A 17,101-nucleotide genomic window follows, 5' to 3' on the forward strand; every position below is an offset into this window, starting at 1 on the left:
GAGTATATGGCTGTGAATTGGACCCTTACAGGCTGCCAAGATATGTCCCTATGAGACTGTTTGCCCTAGAATACTTCAGGCAGTTTGGATATACTGACTACTTCCATTTCCAAAGCAAAAACAAGAAGGTACAACTGAAGGTAAGGAGCCAGCTAGGCCCTTTTTTGTACAACAAAAGAGAGGAGGGATGGAAGGAGGCAGACATGATCTTAGAGGGTTTCAAATTGCAAACCAGTTTCAAATGGTCACCTTATGACCGTAATCATTTTATTTCCCTCAGGAGGATAAAACACAAATTGGGTAACTATTCACATGTTAGGCTGCCTCATATTGAAAAGTATGCAAATTCTTTAGGCTGGAAAGAGGGCACTTTAGAAGAGGCAATCTCTAGAGAACAGATACTAGAGAGAGAGGCTAGGAATATGCAAAAGGAGGCTGACTTGGAAACTTGTGGACAGGTTTCCTTATCATATCAAAGGCAAATTGGAGCAGCTGCCTCCTCTTCAACAACACATCAGCAAGCTGCCGTGGACACTCAACAGACAGGCAGCAAAGGCAAAGGAAAGCAGGTGGAACAAGAGCAACCACCTCCCATGACTCAAGACCAAATAGATAAAGAAATGGAACAGCAAGAAACAGTGCAGCAGCAGGAAGAGCAACAACAACAACAGGAATCACAGCAGAGAGTAGGGCAGCATGACATAGAGCAGCCCACACATCAAGAAGGGGCAGTTGAGGCCCCAATTCTCACTGAGCAGCAGGCTCAAAACATAGTACCTCCTAGGCAAGAAGCTGTTAATGAAACCTCAGTCCTCCAAACTCCACAAAAGGAGGATGTAAGCAGGAAAAGGGATAGAGAGACTCCCTTGACTACATCAACAAGTCATGGTGAGAAGAGGCACAGGATGAATCCCCTTTCAGAGGAAGAGATGCCTATAGGGCAATCTTTGGGTATGGGCCCGCCCAGTTTGGAGGCATCTGCAAGTTCCTTCCAACAGGAACAAGAGAGGACAGTGGGAGGAGAAGTCAGCTCCTCTAGCCAGCAGAAAGAGGGTGAACTAAGCATTAAGCAGCAGTTCATTGAAATAAAGAAAAGGAATGAGCCCATAAAGATACAGCTGTATAACCATTTGCTGAAAATGGCTCCCACCAACCAGCAACGACTAATGTCTGCATATGATGTCCAGGAGGGCAAGATGATCATGAGTCACCTCATACCAACTACGTTGCAGCCACAGTCCCCTTCTGATTACTTAAGGACCAATCTTGAGGTCCTGGCCAAGGACATCCACCCAATGGATAAAATTGAATTGCATAAACAAACAGGTGAGATGGTCTATGCTTCCTTGGCAGACAAGACATTAGATAACTACAGGCTAGAAAATAGCCTTAATAATACAGCTGCCCAACTTGAGTTGGAAAGGGCATCCTCACAAGCGAAGGACAACAGAATAAGGTCCTTAGAAGATATAATTATTGAGATTGGGCATGATCCCAAAGATATCAAGGGCATACAAGAAATATTAAAATTGAGGGATGCAGATATGGCAGCTTTGAGGAGAAAGATCAAACTCCCAGCCACAATTCACCCTCAAACAGATGAAGTAGCTCAACAAAGGCATGATAAAGATGCCACAGCTTTGCTGGTGTCTCTCTACAAGCAGCTTATCCAGACACAAGAAAAGCTAGGAGAATCAGAGGCTGCACAGGCAGCATTACAAGCAACTCTGAAACAAAGAGAAGAAGGTCAGACCTCCCAGCCTCCTCCTCAAATCATTAACCTTGAGGAAACTGCTCCAATTACTACTCCTCCTCCTCAACAGACTGAAAAAGCAGCACCATCTACTTCGGCACCACCAACAACAGAGCAGGCCCCTAGCTTGGATATGCAAAAGCTAAGGAATGAGATCCAGGCCCTGGAAGCTCAAATGACAGAGCTGAATGAGACCAGGGATAAATTGGCCAAAGTGAATGATAGATATGACAAATCCAAGCAGTCTGTGGCAGAAAAGGGCAGGGAGATAAAAGCCCTCAAAGACAAGATCAAAGAGCTAGAGAATGAGCTCAAATTAGATAAGGTTGTAGCTGAGCTTAAAATAGTGTTGTGGGCTAACATTGGCCAATCTATTAATGACCAATGGCAATATATTGAAACAATCCATGAGCAGTTAGAGCTCATTCCAAAAGCACAGACTGAAATTCAGAGATCAAGAGCTGCTCTAAGCAATATGCCTGAAATTTCCACCAGGATGATTAATGTGCTTAACAATAGAACAAGTACTCAGTTGGCTGCCATGGGAATTTCAAACAGAACTGAGTACATTCAGTTAATCAAGAGGGTTCTTACACTGAGAAACTTGGTGCAGACATTAGAGAGAAGAACCCAGGACATGCAGACTGAGGTAAACAGGTTTTTGGAGAAATTTCAGGTATTAGAAAACAGAGGGCTCCCTGGCTTACTGAACAGCGCAGGGAGACTGTTTACTCATGAGCAGTATGCTAAAAGGGTTAATGCATTTGCCACAAGTCAGATCAATGAGAAGCCCAGCACCTCAGAGGAAACAGGGCCAGCCACAGGACAGACTCTCTACAACAGAGTAGAAAATTTATTTTTTATAATGAATGAAATCAAACACCTGTTTGAGGTGCCTCCCAATTTTTACAAATATACAGAGGCAGAGGAGACTATGGATGCAATTCTCAGGCATCAACTACCTACACTAGAATGGTGGACTAAGGCCATACAGATGATTTTATAAACAGGAAGCCATTCAATAAATTTTGTTCATGAAAAATGCAAATTGTCATACACAGGACAGTTTAAAGAATCAGCATGCATTAAAGATAAAAGCTGAGCCAACTCAGCAGAAGTCCCGGCCAGCAAATCAAGACGGACAGCTACAGGTGTTCAGGCCGAGAAGCTACAGCGGAGCAGCCACATCAGCGCATTTTCCAGCATTAACGCAGATCACTCCAACCGACTCAGTGGCCTTCAAAGGCCAAAATATCTTCTGACAAACATAAAGATGCATTTACTTTGTATTCAATGATGTAATAACTTTCTTATCAAATATCTTGAAAAGTTGGTGAATGTATTCATTTCTGAGATAACTTAGCACTCAGATATTTTGTACAACGGATTGTATATATTTTCCCCTCGCACAAGCTTGCAGGGGTTGTTGTTGATTTCTCTTGAAGAAGTTCTTATACTGTAATCCTTTCAGAGTTTAATAAAGAAAGTGATGGAATTTCTCGGAGTTCTGAAGTGTTGAATGCGTTCTGGTGTCTGTTGAAAACTGCAGGATTCCTGTGTACTTCACAATACAATAAGTCTCTGTAACTCTCTTTGTTATGTGTTTCAATCTTTTACAATCCATATATGTTTCTAACTACTAAGTGTTTAGCAACAAAGAAAAAGAATAACCTTCAGGACTTATTCATGCAATACCCTGAGTTCAATCTATGTTGTTAATGAATGTTTTCTTCAGCTATAATCTTGATAAGTGTAATTCTTAATTGCTATGCTTTTCAGAATATATCTTTCACAGTGACCCTTGTTTCAGGAATTCAAGTTTGCTCCTGAGCAACATGTTTCACTTTCACATCACCGGCTTAATGGAGAATTCTTAATTGCTTTCTGTTAGTTGACCATACATCACCACTTAAGTTTAAATTTTGTTTGTTTGAGATACCCAATAGGCCCTGCAGTCTGAACATCATCATTCCAGTCTTTCAAAACATTTCACAGCTCTAGACTCCATTGCCCAATGATATACTACTACCTGAACACTACATCTTAAGAACTGAAAGAAGTCCTTCAACCAAAACACAAACCAAAAACCTGAGCCTAATAGCTAGCCTAAAATACTATCAGAACAGAGACAAATTATAAAGAGAGAGCCCTCTCTGATTACAGTTTGGCTAGAAACTGTGATCCAAAGATTGGTTAGTGGTTACCCCGGCCGTATTCCCTTGGGAGTCATAGGGAACAACCTGGGTGTTAACATAATTGGCGACTCCACTGGGGACTTCTTAGGATTTTCCAATTTCTATACATCTCTCAAAGCTACAAATCAAGCCTGAAATCAGTCAGGAGGCCTTCAAAACTATTTCTGTGTCACATTGACAGCTTTAGGGAAGAGCTTTTTCAGTGAATCTTCATCTCAGCTTTGAAATATATATAGCCATTCCAAAATCTTTATCCAGTCCTTGCAGATACAAAAAACTTCCTATAAAATCCTAAAAACAGTTAGAAGCTGGCTCCCAAGAAAAATCCACGGCATACTAGGGCAAATCCTGACCCTAATCCACCCATCATTGTTGATAATCCAAATACAATCCCTAGAAACATTAGGAGGCAGCAAAGGCAGGAGCAGCCTGCTGATTTAACCTCAGATTCAGATCATCCCAACCTCATCTCTACTCCATGCAAGGTCCTTTTCCGGTCTACCCCTAGTTCCCCTAGTTCACCATCCACATCTCAAAGTCCTCCTCTCACATCTTCATCCACTGCACATATCCCCTTGACCAACACTCTAGGTTCACCCTTACCTATTACCCCTATGGTACCCAGTGTTCCTATTATCCCAGTTGCCCCTGTTAATCCTCTAAACCCTGTAAATATGGCAAACAGATATGCACCCTTACAATTACCTGCTAATCCTGCAGCCTTACCTCAGGATTACCAAACCAAAATCACATACTTTGACTCACTGGCCCTTACTCTGCCATCCAACATGCTAAGAGGATGCAAGATCACTTTGAAAACTATGAAATAGATGATGACAGTGTGAGGATGATAATTTTTGTACAAAGCCTGACAGGTGATGTTAGAACCTGGTTTATGTCACTTGCTGCAAACACTATCACAACCCCTGATGAGCTTTATCAAGCATTTACTAATAGATGGGAGAAGAAGAAAGATCCCCTGCACATACTTGGTGAATATGACACAATCAAGAGGGGTCCCCAAGAGACTGTTTTGGAGTATTGTGCAAGATTCAACAATGTTTATAACGCAATCCCACAAAATTTAAGACCCCCTCCTGATTTAGCTTTGTACAAATTCCCTGATGGTTTTGACCCTGACATGGCCTATCAGTTAAAGGAAAGAGACCCTCAAACCCTTGCAGAGGCCCAAAGGGTTGCTGTCACAGTGGAAGCTAACCTGATTGCAAAAAGAAACAGAGCAAGGTTGGAAAAGAGAATAGCCTTCAAAGAAGAACCCTCTGCTTTTGATCAAAAGCTGGATGCAATACTAACTGGGATGAAAAGATTGGGTGATAGAGTGGAATCGGTTGAAAGAAAATCATCATGGGAAGCACCACAAAACAACCCTCCTAGGAATCCAAATTTTAGGAGAACTCAAAACCCAAACGTTGGCAAGACCAGTGCTGACCAAGACATAAGACCCCCTTTCCAGGAAAACTATGCTGAAACTTCCACATCAACTGAACCCAATGAAGATTCTCAGATTAATTTAATGGGTCTAGATGGGGAAAGTCAAGTTTTCTTGACACAAGAAGATCATGAGGATGATGAAATCAAACTGTTCCAAACTAAATCAGGTGAATCCTTTGACTTTAAACAAGGCTATGACACTCTTGTTTATGAAGTCCATAAACAATACAAGCTAAGGAGCAGAACTGTGAATGTAAGCTAGCCTGAAAAGATAAAGGATAATCAGCAGCCTAAAAGAGCCATAGTCACAGAGCCTAATGACAAAACAAATTCACCTATAGAAGAAGTAATCATTGAAGAGATTACTGAACCATTGTCCTCAGAACAGCAGCCTATGGCTACTTCATCCTCTCACCCTAATTTAAATATTACTCCTCAAGAGATGGGTAAAAAGGACAACTCCCACAATCAAGATAAGAATCAACAAGAAGATTTAGTGAACAAGGAAAGGACTGTTATCCACAACCCCAAGACCCAATCTGAAAAACCCTTTGACTTAGAAACTGAAATTGGCAAACTAAAGATAGCAATTCCTCTCTCAGAACTAGCCAAGCATGACATTTATAAACTACAGATCAAGAAGTCCCTACAACTCACTGACAACAAAGATGATGTTAATGTGTTGGATGATACCCCAGAATTACTGTTTGGCCCAGAAGTGGATGGAAAAATAGTAGTCACAGGGGTATTACCTTTCTATGTCAGCTTACATATTCATGATAAAATATTACATAATGCAATGTTTGACTCAGGTGCCTCTCACAATCTCATGCCAAAAGCAGTCATGGAGAGATTGAATCTAGATATAACAAGACCATACAAGGACCTGTTTTCCTTTGACTCCAGCCAAGTCAAGTGCTTAGGTCTCATAAAAGATTTATGTGTGTCTCTGGTTCAGTACCCAAACAAAACAATCCTAATGGATGTGGTAGTTGCTGATATCCCACCTAAGTATGGGATGTTGTTATCAAGATCATGGGGAGCTAAACTCCAAGGTTCCCTACAATTAGACATGTCATATGCCACCATCTCTGTTTTTGGGCAACCAAAAAGACTATACAGAGAAACACTCATGAAATACATGGTCAGCAGTGAAGAAAAGCCTCAAAACTTTCCCATATATGTTGTCCATTCAGACATAGACTCATACATTCTCTTCAATAACAGCACAACTCTCTCAAAAAATGATGTTGAAACCAAAATACTCATACAAGAGGAAGACTCTAATGAAAGAATTACCACCCATGAAACAACATTCAATCAAACACTAGACACTGCTGCTGCCCTAGGTGTCAAGCATATCCAATCAAATGATGAGACTGTCCTAGAAGACAAGCCAGATGAAAAACCAGAACTTCAACTTACATTGTCAGCCGATGAACAGATCATTAAATCTCCTTCACAACAAGATATTCTATGGTTCCTTGAATTTGATGGCTCAGTCAACAAATTAGGGGCAGGAGCTGGAGTTTGGGTACACAACAAAGAAAACAGTCATGCAGAAGGCAGAGCCTATAGATTAAACTTCAGATGTACTAATAACATGGCAGAATATGAAGCTCTGTTGCTAGGCCTCAAGTTAGTAAAGTTCTTGCAAGCTGCCAGGGTTTCAATCATGGGTGATTCAGATTTAGTTATCCAACAAGTGAAGGGAAATTTTGTCACAAATGACAAAAGACTAAGGTCTTATAGGTCTGCTGTTGCTGAGGTACTAAACTTTTTCTCTGAATTCCAAATCACTAAAATTCCTAGAACCCATAATCTACATGCTCATAGTTTGGCCACATTTGCTAGTACTTGCAAATTACCATTGGAACCTAACAATTGTTTCACAGCTGAGATAAAACACAGACCCTCCATTCCAAACAATGTTAAAGATTGGCAAGTATTTGAGGATGATATGCAAATAAACAATTTTTTAACGCTGCAAAAAGAGTTTGCAGGATTAAATATTGACACTGACAAAGCAAGTCAATCACAAATACTTGACAAAGCAAGTCAATCACAAATACTTGAAGGAGCAAGTCCATCACAAATACAGTTTCAAAAGATTACTCACCCAATATCACCTAGAACAGCAAAACAAATGCTAAATCCAACTATTTTCAACAAGGAAAACATTCAGCAAATTCAACCAATCAGTTGTGAAGAAGTGGCCAATGCTGAAACTGACATCATAGAGCTGAAAGACAATTTTCTACCAACAGGCCTAACTCCACTAGAGGACATCTTTGATTCAAATGATATTCCCAGAAAACCAAAAATGCAGCCCTTAAATGCAGCCATTGAAGAATGCAACATTGGTACCATTGACAAGCCCAAAATAATTAAATTGTCTGCTTCCTTACCTCCTGACCAAAAGCCTAAATACATTGACCTCTTTAAAGAGTTCCAGGATGTCTTTGCATGGAGTTATGAGGACCTAAAGTCCTATGACACCTCTGTTATCCAGCATACTATCCCTCTCAAGCCTGATCAAAAACCCTTTAAAAAAAAATTGAGGAGAATCAATCCTATGCTTCTCCCAGCAATGGAACAAGAGGTACAGAAAATGTTCAAGGCAGTCATCATAGCACCAATCAGATTCTCTGAGTGGATCTCAAACTTAGTCCCTACAAGAAAGAAAACTGGTGAAATAAGGCTGTGTGTGGATCTAAGAAATCTGAACCAAGTATCCCTCAAAGACAACTATCCCTTACCCAAGATGGATCACATTCTCCAAAGAGTGGTAGGGGCCTCAAGGATATCACTACTTGATGGATTCTCAGGCTTCAATCAAATCCTGGTGCACCTTGATGACCAAGACAAAAAAGCATTTACAACCCCATGGGGAACTTTCAAATATGTAAAAATGCCTTTTGGATTGAAAAATGCAGGGGCTACTTTTCAAAATCCGACCGAGAACATTTAAAACACTTGAGGCAGATTTTCTTAACATGTAGGAAATATGGAATTTCCTTGAATCCCAAGAAATCCCTGTTTGGTTTAGAGGAAGGCAAACTATTAGGACATATCATTTCAAAGGATGGCATAAGAATTGATCCAGATAGGATACAAGCTATCCTACAAATGCCCCACCCAAGAAATATCAAAGAACTGCAAGGATTCTTGGGAAAAATCAATTTCTTGAGAAGGTTTATCCCCAACTTAGCTGAACTAATCAGATTACTAAATAACATGCTAAAGAAAGATTCAAAAGTAAAATGGACAGTTGAAGCAAACCAAGCCTTTGAAGGTATAAAGCTGGCCCTTACCCAAACCCCAGTTTTGACCAATCCTCAATTTGACAGAGAATTTATCATTTTCTCTTTTGCCTCCCAGCATACTATTGCTGTTGTTTTGTTACAGAAAGATGACCAAGGAAATGAGAAGCCAATTGCTTTCTTTAGCAGAGCTCTTAGAGATGCACCTTTAAAATATCAAATCATGGAAAAACAAGCTTATGCTTTGGTTAAAGCCATTAAGGACTTTAGGATTTACATCCTTTATTCACATGTTATAGCTTATGTACCAAGTCCTATTGTCAAAGACATTCTCACCCAAGAAAATTTAGAGGGCAGAAGAGGAAAGTGGATTGCCAAAATTTTGGAATTTGATATTGAGATAAAACCTACAAAACTAATAAAAGGGCAAGGTTTGGCCAAACTAATGACAGAAGCAAATTTCCAAGCCTTAGACATCAACCAGCTGGATAGTAAACCGAAGCTGGCGACTCCAAAGATCAATGTAGCCTTTGAACAATCCCCTTGGTACTCTGATATATGTTATGTATTGCAAAACCTGTGTGCTCCCCCAGGATTGTCCAGGACTAAATGTAGGTTCCTAAAAATGAAAGCTTCTAAATTCTGTATTATGGATGGAAATTTGTTGTGGAAAAACCATGAAGGGATATTGCTAAACTGCCTAATTGAGAATGAAACTGACAATATCATAAAGGAATTTCATGCAGGTGACTGTGGTGGACACTTATACTGGAAGTCCACTGTGGATAAAATACTAAGGGTTGGTTACTACTGGCCCACCATGTTCTCTGATGTCAAGAAATTCACCACCTCATGTCATAAATGTCAAGTGTTTGAGGGAAAGAGACAGTTGCTGCCACTTCCCTTGAGGCCTATTGCAACAGAGAGACCTTTTCAACAATGGGGCTTGGATTTCATTGGGGAAATTCATCCCTCATCTTCAGGCCAACATAAATGGATCTTAACAGCCACAGACTACTTCACCAAGTGGATTGAAGCTGCTCCATGCAGACAAGCAAATGATTCCACTATCATTCAGTTCTTGGAGAACAACATATTGGCTAGATTTGGCTGCCCTGAAAAAATAATAACAGACAATGCTGCTGCTTTCAGATCTAAAAAGATGGTGAATTTCTGCCACAAATTTCATATTACTTTGGGCCATTCCACTGCATACTATCCCCAAGGTAATGGCCTGGCTGAATCATCAAACAAAAGCCTAGTAAACATCATAAAGAAGGTGCTAGAAGAAAACAAGAAGAATTGGCATAAGAAGCTGGTCAATGCCTTATGGGCAGATAGACTAACAACCAAAAGATCAATTGGGACCAGCCCATATGAGTTGGTTTATGGATTGGAAGCCAAATTTCCGTCATCACTAGGAGTGCCTGTTATGAAACTTCTTCAAGAAAGCCAAGCTGAGCCAAATGATATGCAAAGAAGGATCAATCAAATAATATGTTTACAACAAACTAGAGATCAAGTTTTCAGCAGAGTTCAAGTTCTACAAGAAAAATTAAAGAAGGCCTTTGACAGAAGAACTAAGGCAGAAGATTTCAACATTGGGGACAAAGTCCTCAAGTGGGATTCAAGAAGAGAGGATAAGGGAAAACATGGAAAATTTGATTCCCTCTGGAGAGGACCATTTGTTGTCCAAACAGTACAAGGAAACAACACTTATTTCCTTAAAAGTCTTAATGAAACTGATTTGGATGAAGGTCCTGTGAATGGCAGGATGCTGAAACACTATTTTGACTACCACCCTTAAGTGCAGCCTGAGTTTTCCCTTGTACATATCCAGATGTATATATCATTTTCTGTTAAGATGTAAAAATGCAATTTCTCAAAGTTTTCTCAACTACCAGCAAAAGGTAAATAGGATCAAGAGGTCTACCAAGAAGGGAAGTACACAATTTTGGCATTTCAAAGCAGCAAACTTCAAAATGTTGATGCAAGCAGTCAAGGGGCCAAGGCAATCTGACCTGCTGTTCTTGGTCTTTCAAATGAAAAACCATCCCCATGTGGAGCACTGTTAGCTACCTATACCAATAGGTTTCATATTTCATGATTGACAAGGAAAGGTCCAAATATGCTCTGCTTTGATGATGCAAAGATCCCATATTTCCATGAGAAAACATTTTGTGCTTACAGCTTGTTGTGGACTCAATTTTGATGGATGGTCCAACAGCCTAATCTGGATCATGCCATGTTTTAAATTTTCAGTTGTAGAATAGAGAAAGAAGTCTGTCCAAACTGTTTAATCTTGGCAGACAAGTAGTTCATGTAGAGAAGAAAAGGCTCCCAACTGCTTAATCTGGGACCTTGGAAGAAATAAGGGTAGAAGTAGATAGACCATCAAAAGAAAAAAGCCAAAGAAAAGAAAAGGCAGGTAAGGGTCTGCAAGCCTAAGTGCACCCTCCAAGAAGAAATAAAAAATGCTAGGCAAGTAGATGGGTAGGCAGATGGGGTTGCAGAAGTGTCATTCCTTACAATTGAAGGTGTGCTAACCTATTTCACAAAGCAAAGTCAATGGATGGAGAAGTCCTTCTTCTCTATCAGGTTGCAGCAAGCAAAGAAGCATGTCTAACTTCCCACTTATCCCCTTTCCCATTCATTACTAATATCCCCTCATCAGTTGAGATTCATGGAAGACTTGGTGGTTTCATGATGTTTCTTGTTCCTTCAAAAGCCACATTTCTTGTCTAAAACTCTTTTCATTTTGCTCTACTCCCTAAGCTAAGTTATTTTCAAACAAACTTAGTGGTATCTCCCCTCATCCACTCCTTTCATCCATATTAACCCTAACTCTATTATATAATTCCCCTATGTTACCCTTTCCCTAGTATTATAACACCATGGTGTATAAACCCCAAACATTGTATAAATATCCCTTCCCTTGGCATTATAGCCATATGTTCTCTGTCAGGGATCAAAATGACATCTGGTCACTTTGATAAACCTAAGTCTAACCCCCCTCCCCTCTTCTGAATCCATTTCGCCCATTAAACCTTCATTTGCTAAGAAAAGCTTGGAAAAAAACCCTTTACCCATAACCCGCTTTGTATTATGAAATAACACAAAAACCCACTTTTTTCCATTTATCCAAAGTCTCCGCCCGCATTATTTCATTCCGAAAAAATACATTGAAAAACATTACAAAACACCATATCCCTAAGTTTTTCCGCCGGGCACAAACTCCAAAAAATATGTTATTTTAATCCTTCCCCCGCGTCCGTATCATCCGATCAAATCATCAACCCGTCAACCGTCCGATCGGGCACTTTTGATCGGACGACTATTATGAATATCGGGTTGGCCCCGAGGTCCGACGTTTAGCACCCGAGAAACTGTCAGAGGGTGACGTCAGGCCTCTGCCACGCGTCGCCCTCACAGCTTCTCGGGTCGGCCTCTGACAAAACCGTCGCCGTATTGTAAGCGGTCCGAGAAAACCATTACCGTTGTTCCGCTTACCACCTGTTTTGTCGGGCTTGCGTCATCCCCACGTCAGAGCCACATCGCCGTCGCATCAACTCCTTCGTCCGCCCCTGCGCTGATATGGCCGCCACCTCACTATCCCCGTGGACCAATCGCAGCCTGCCACATCACCCGGTGACGTCATGCTGACGTCATCCGACTCCGACCCCACCCGATGACGTCATGCTGACGTCATCCCAAAAATGCGCCAATATTGCCAAAAATCCATATTTAGGCCAAAATGTCATGTTTTTTCCACTTTTGGCAAAAGAAACTCTAGCTATTTCTGCATGCTGCTCACGTTCAAACCAGCGCCAACCTGCTAAAGCTGATTCCAAGACCGCCGACGCCTCCATTGCACCTGCATTTGCAACTCTTACCGGCGAAATTACCAGGTATTCCTCAAAATCATTCCATGAGCCTGGTTTTATCCGTATTTCTTCAAGAAAACTGTTAAGAGACTGTAAAACACTGTTTTCACCATCAAATACAAAGTGACTTGCACCCATTTTCAACCAGTGAAGCCATAAACCTCCTATAGAGCCGCATTTGATAAATTAAGCTGAATTCACAGCTAGTTCGCGCAGTCGTGAACTAGAAATTTCAATTGACCAGATTCACCACAGAAAATACTCCTGGTCAGTCCTGCTACTGTTTTATCAATCCTTTAGACAATATTTCAACTGTTGTTTATTCAATTTGCCTTCTGTTTCTTACAATTCACTTCCATTGCAAGAAAACATTCCTCTCTGTTGTTCTGCTCGATTGAAACCGGTTCACCTACAGTTCAAAAGCTTCAGTAGCCATGGAGACACCAATAACCCTGACTGTCCAGCCTCTGAATGCCCCTCAAAGGGAGATAACATGGAAAGCCCTGGGAGATGTAGACTATCAGATGTTAGATTGGTTTCCCATGGGTTCTAAGTTCAATATCCATATGCTAAATGAATTGAAAGCTCAACACCTTAATGGAGCTGATATTTTAGGGATTTGGGACTCAAATTTGCCCATTTACAACCTCCCTCAAGTCAATGCCCTCCCAGACTTGATCCACAAGTGCCAGGAATGCTATGATCCTTGCCAGAGAGCTGTTCTCAGTCCTGCAGGCTCATTTTTGTTCTTTATCACCCCAGAAACCATAAATGAGATGTTGCATTTCCATACTACAAGGCCATTAACCCCTCTTTCCATGTTGGATTTAATAAAGAAGGGAAATAATCTGTCAAGTGCCCAGATTACCAAAATTAACCAGTTATTTGTGCAGCCAAGCTCTGAAATTATAAGGACCCCTCCTATTGGATATCACTACTTGAATGACCTGGGAAGAATGCTAGTAGATTTGATCAGCTATGTCCTGGGATACAAGGGAATTGAGAATGTGGATGGCACTATAATGGCAATGATGTCCATGTTTTCTCCTGGAAAGCCTCCAGCTGTACACTATGACTATGCCACCTATATTGCAGAAAAGATCCATGAACAGTTGATGAATCTACCAAGGGAAAGGGTGTTCAGATACACCTCATACATCTACCACCTATTCTTGTTTTATCAGCCAGACAGTTTCTCCATTCCCCTCAAGAAACTTAATGCCCAGGGAAATCCAAGGTCAGTTGTGTATTGGACTTCAGTTTTCCATGATGTTTCTCAATCACCATACACATACTGTGAGTTTATAGACCTGTTCATTCACCCAGCTATGACATTGTTGTATGGTGTCCCTCCTCCAAGGTTAACTGATGACATGCAGAGAATTCTCCATCTCTCCAAATCCTACAACATTGGTGATTGGTATTTTTACCAACACCACACAGTGATCAGAGTATATGGCTATGAATTGGACCCTTACAGGCTTCCAAGATATGTCCCTATGAGACTGTTTACCCTGGAATACTTCAGGCAGTTTGGATATACTGACTACTTCCATTTCCAAAGCAAAAACAAGAAGGTACAACTGAAGGTAAGGAGCCAGCTAGGCCCTTTTTTGTACAACAAAAGAGAGGAGGGATGGAAGGAGGCAGACATGATCTTAGAGGGTTTCAAATTGCAAACCAGTTTCAAATGGTCACCTTATGACCGTAATCATTTTATTTCCCTCAGGAGGATGAAACACAAATTGGGTAACTATTCACATGTTAGGTTTCCCCATATTGAAAAGTATGCAAATTCTTTAGGCTGGAAAGAGGGCACTTTAGAAGAGGCAATCTCTAGAGAACAGATACTAGAGAGAGAGGCTAGGAATATGCAAAAGGAGGCTGACTTGGAAACTTGTGGATAGGCTTCCTTATCATATCAAAGGCAAATTGGAGCAGCTGCCTCCTCTTCAACAACACATCAGCAAGATGCCATGGACACTCAACAGACAGGCAGCAAAGGAAAAGGAAAGCAAGTGGAACAAGAGCAACCACCTCCCATGACTCAAGACCAAACAGATAAAGAAATGGAACAGCAAGAAATAGTGGAGCAGCAGGATGAGCAACAACAACAATAGGAATCACAGCAGAGAGTAGGGCAGCATGACATAGAGCAGCCCACACATCAAGAAGGGGTAGTTGAGGCCCCAATTCTCACTGAGCAGCAGGCTCAAAACATAGTACCTCCTAGGCAAGAAGCTGTTAATGAAACCTCAGTCCTCCAAACTCCACAAAAGGAGGATGTAAGCAGGAAAAGGGATAGAGAGTCTCCCTTGACTACATCAACAAGTCATGGTGAGAAGAGGCACAGGATGAATCCCCTTTCAGAGGAAGAGATGCCTATAGGGCAATCTTTGGGTATGGGCCCGCCCAATTTGGAGGCATCTGCAAGTTCCTTCCAACAGGAACAAGAGAGGACAGTGGGAGGAGAAGTCAGCTCCTCTAGCCAGCAAAAAGAGGGTGAACTGAGCATTAAGTAGTAGTTCATTGAAATAAAGAAAAGGAATGAGCCCATAAAGATACAACTGTATAACCATTTGCTGAAAATTGCTCCCACCAACCAGCAGCGACTAATGTCTGCATATGATGTCCAGGAGAGAAAGATGATCATGAGTCACCTCATACCAACTATGTTGCAGCCACAGTCCTCTTCTGATTACTTAAGGACCAATCTTGAGGTCCTGGCTAAGGACATCCACCCAATGGATAAAATTGAATTGCATAAACAAACAGGTGAGATGGTCTATGCTTCCTTGGCAGACAAGACATTAGATAACTACAGGCTAGAAAATAGCCTTAATAATACAGCTACCCAACTTGAGTTGGAAAGGGCATCCTCACAAGCAAAGGACAACAGAATAAGGTCCTTAGAAGATATAATTATTGAGATTGGGCATGATCCCAAAGATATCAAGGGCATACAAGAAATATTAAAATTGAGGGATGCAGATATGGCAGCTTTGAGGAGAAAGATCAAACTCCCAGCCACAATTCACCCTCAAACGGATGAAGTAGCTCAACAAAGGCATGATAAAGATGCCACAGCTTTGCTGGTGTCTCTCTACAAGCAGCTTATCCAGACACAAGAAAAGCTAGGAGAATCAGAGGCTGCACAGGCAGCATTACAAGCAACTCTGAAACAAAGAGAAGAAGTTCAGACCTCCCAGCCTCCTCCTCAAATCATTAACCTTGAGGAAACTGCTCCAATTACTACTCCTCCTCCTCAACGGACTGAAAAAGCAACACCATCTACTTCGGCACCACCAACAACAGAGCAGGCCCCTAGCTTGGATATGCAAAAGCTAAGGAATTAGATCCAGGCCCTGGAAGCTCAAATGACAGAGCTGAATGAGACCAGGGATAAATTGGCCAAAGTGAATGATAGATATGACAAATCCAAGCAGTCTGTGGCAGAAAAGGGCAGGGAGATACAAGCCCTCAAAGACAAGATCAAAGAGCTAGAGAATGAGCTCAAATTAGATAAGGTTGTAGCTGAGCTTAAAATAGTGCTGTGGGCTAACATTGGCCAATCTATTAATGACCAATGGCAATATATTGAAACAATCCATGAGCAGTTAGAGCTCATTCCAAAAGCACAAACTGAAATTCAGAGGTCAAGAGCTGCTCTAAGCAATATGCCTGAAATTGCCACCAGGATGATTAATGTGCTTAACAATAGAACAAGTACTCAGTTGGCTGCCATGGGAATTTCAAACAGAACTGAGCACATTCAGTTAATCAAGAGGTTTCTTACACTGAGAAACTTGGTGCAAACGTTAGAGAGAAGAACCCAGGACATGCAGACTGAGGTAAACAGGTTTTTGGAGAAATTTCAGGTATTAGAAAACAGAGGGCTCCCTGGCTTACTCAACAGCGCAGGGAGACTGTTTACTCATGAGAATTATGCTAAAAGGGTTAATTCATTTGCCACAAGTCAGATCAATGAGAAGCCCAGCACCTCAGAGGAAATAGGGCCAGCCACAGGACAGACTCTCTACAACAGAGTAGAAAATTTATTTTTTATAATGAATGAAATCAAACACCTGTTTGAGGTGCCTCCCAATTTTTACAAATATATAGAGGCAGAGGAGACTATGGATGCAATTCTCAGGCATCAACTACCTACACTAGAATGGTGGACTAAGGCCATACAGATGATTTTATAAACAGGAAGCCATTCAATAAATTTTGTTCATGAAAAATGCAAATTATCATACACAGGACAGTTTAAAGAATCAGCATGCATTAAAGATAAAAGCTGAGCCAACTCAGCAGAAGTCCCGGCCAGCAAATCAAGATGGACAGCTACAAGTGTTCAGGCCGAGAAGCTACAGTGGAGCAGCCACATCAGCGCATTTTCCAGCATTAACGCAGATCACTCCAACCGACTCAGTGGCCTTCAAAGGCCAAAATATCTTCTGACAAACATAAAGATGCATTTACTTTGTATTCAATGATGTAATAACTTTATTATCAAATATCTTGAAAAGTTGGTGAATGTATTCATTTCTG

This window comes from Pinus tabuliformis, chromosome 9 (assembly GCF_031772625.1).
Source record: "Pinus tabuliformis cultivar Carrire ecotype Pingquan chromosome 9, CPIR1, whole genome shotgun sequence".
NCBI lineage: Eukaryota > Viridiplantae > Streptophyta > Pinopsida > Pinales > Pinaceae > Pinus > Pinus tabuliformis.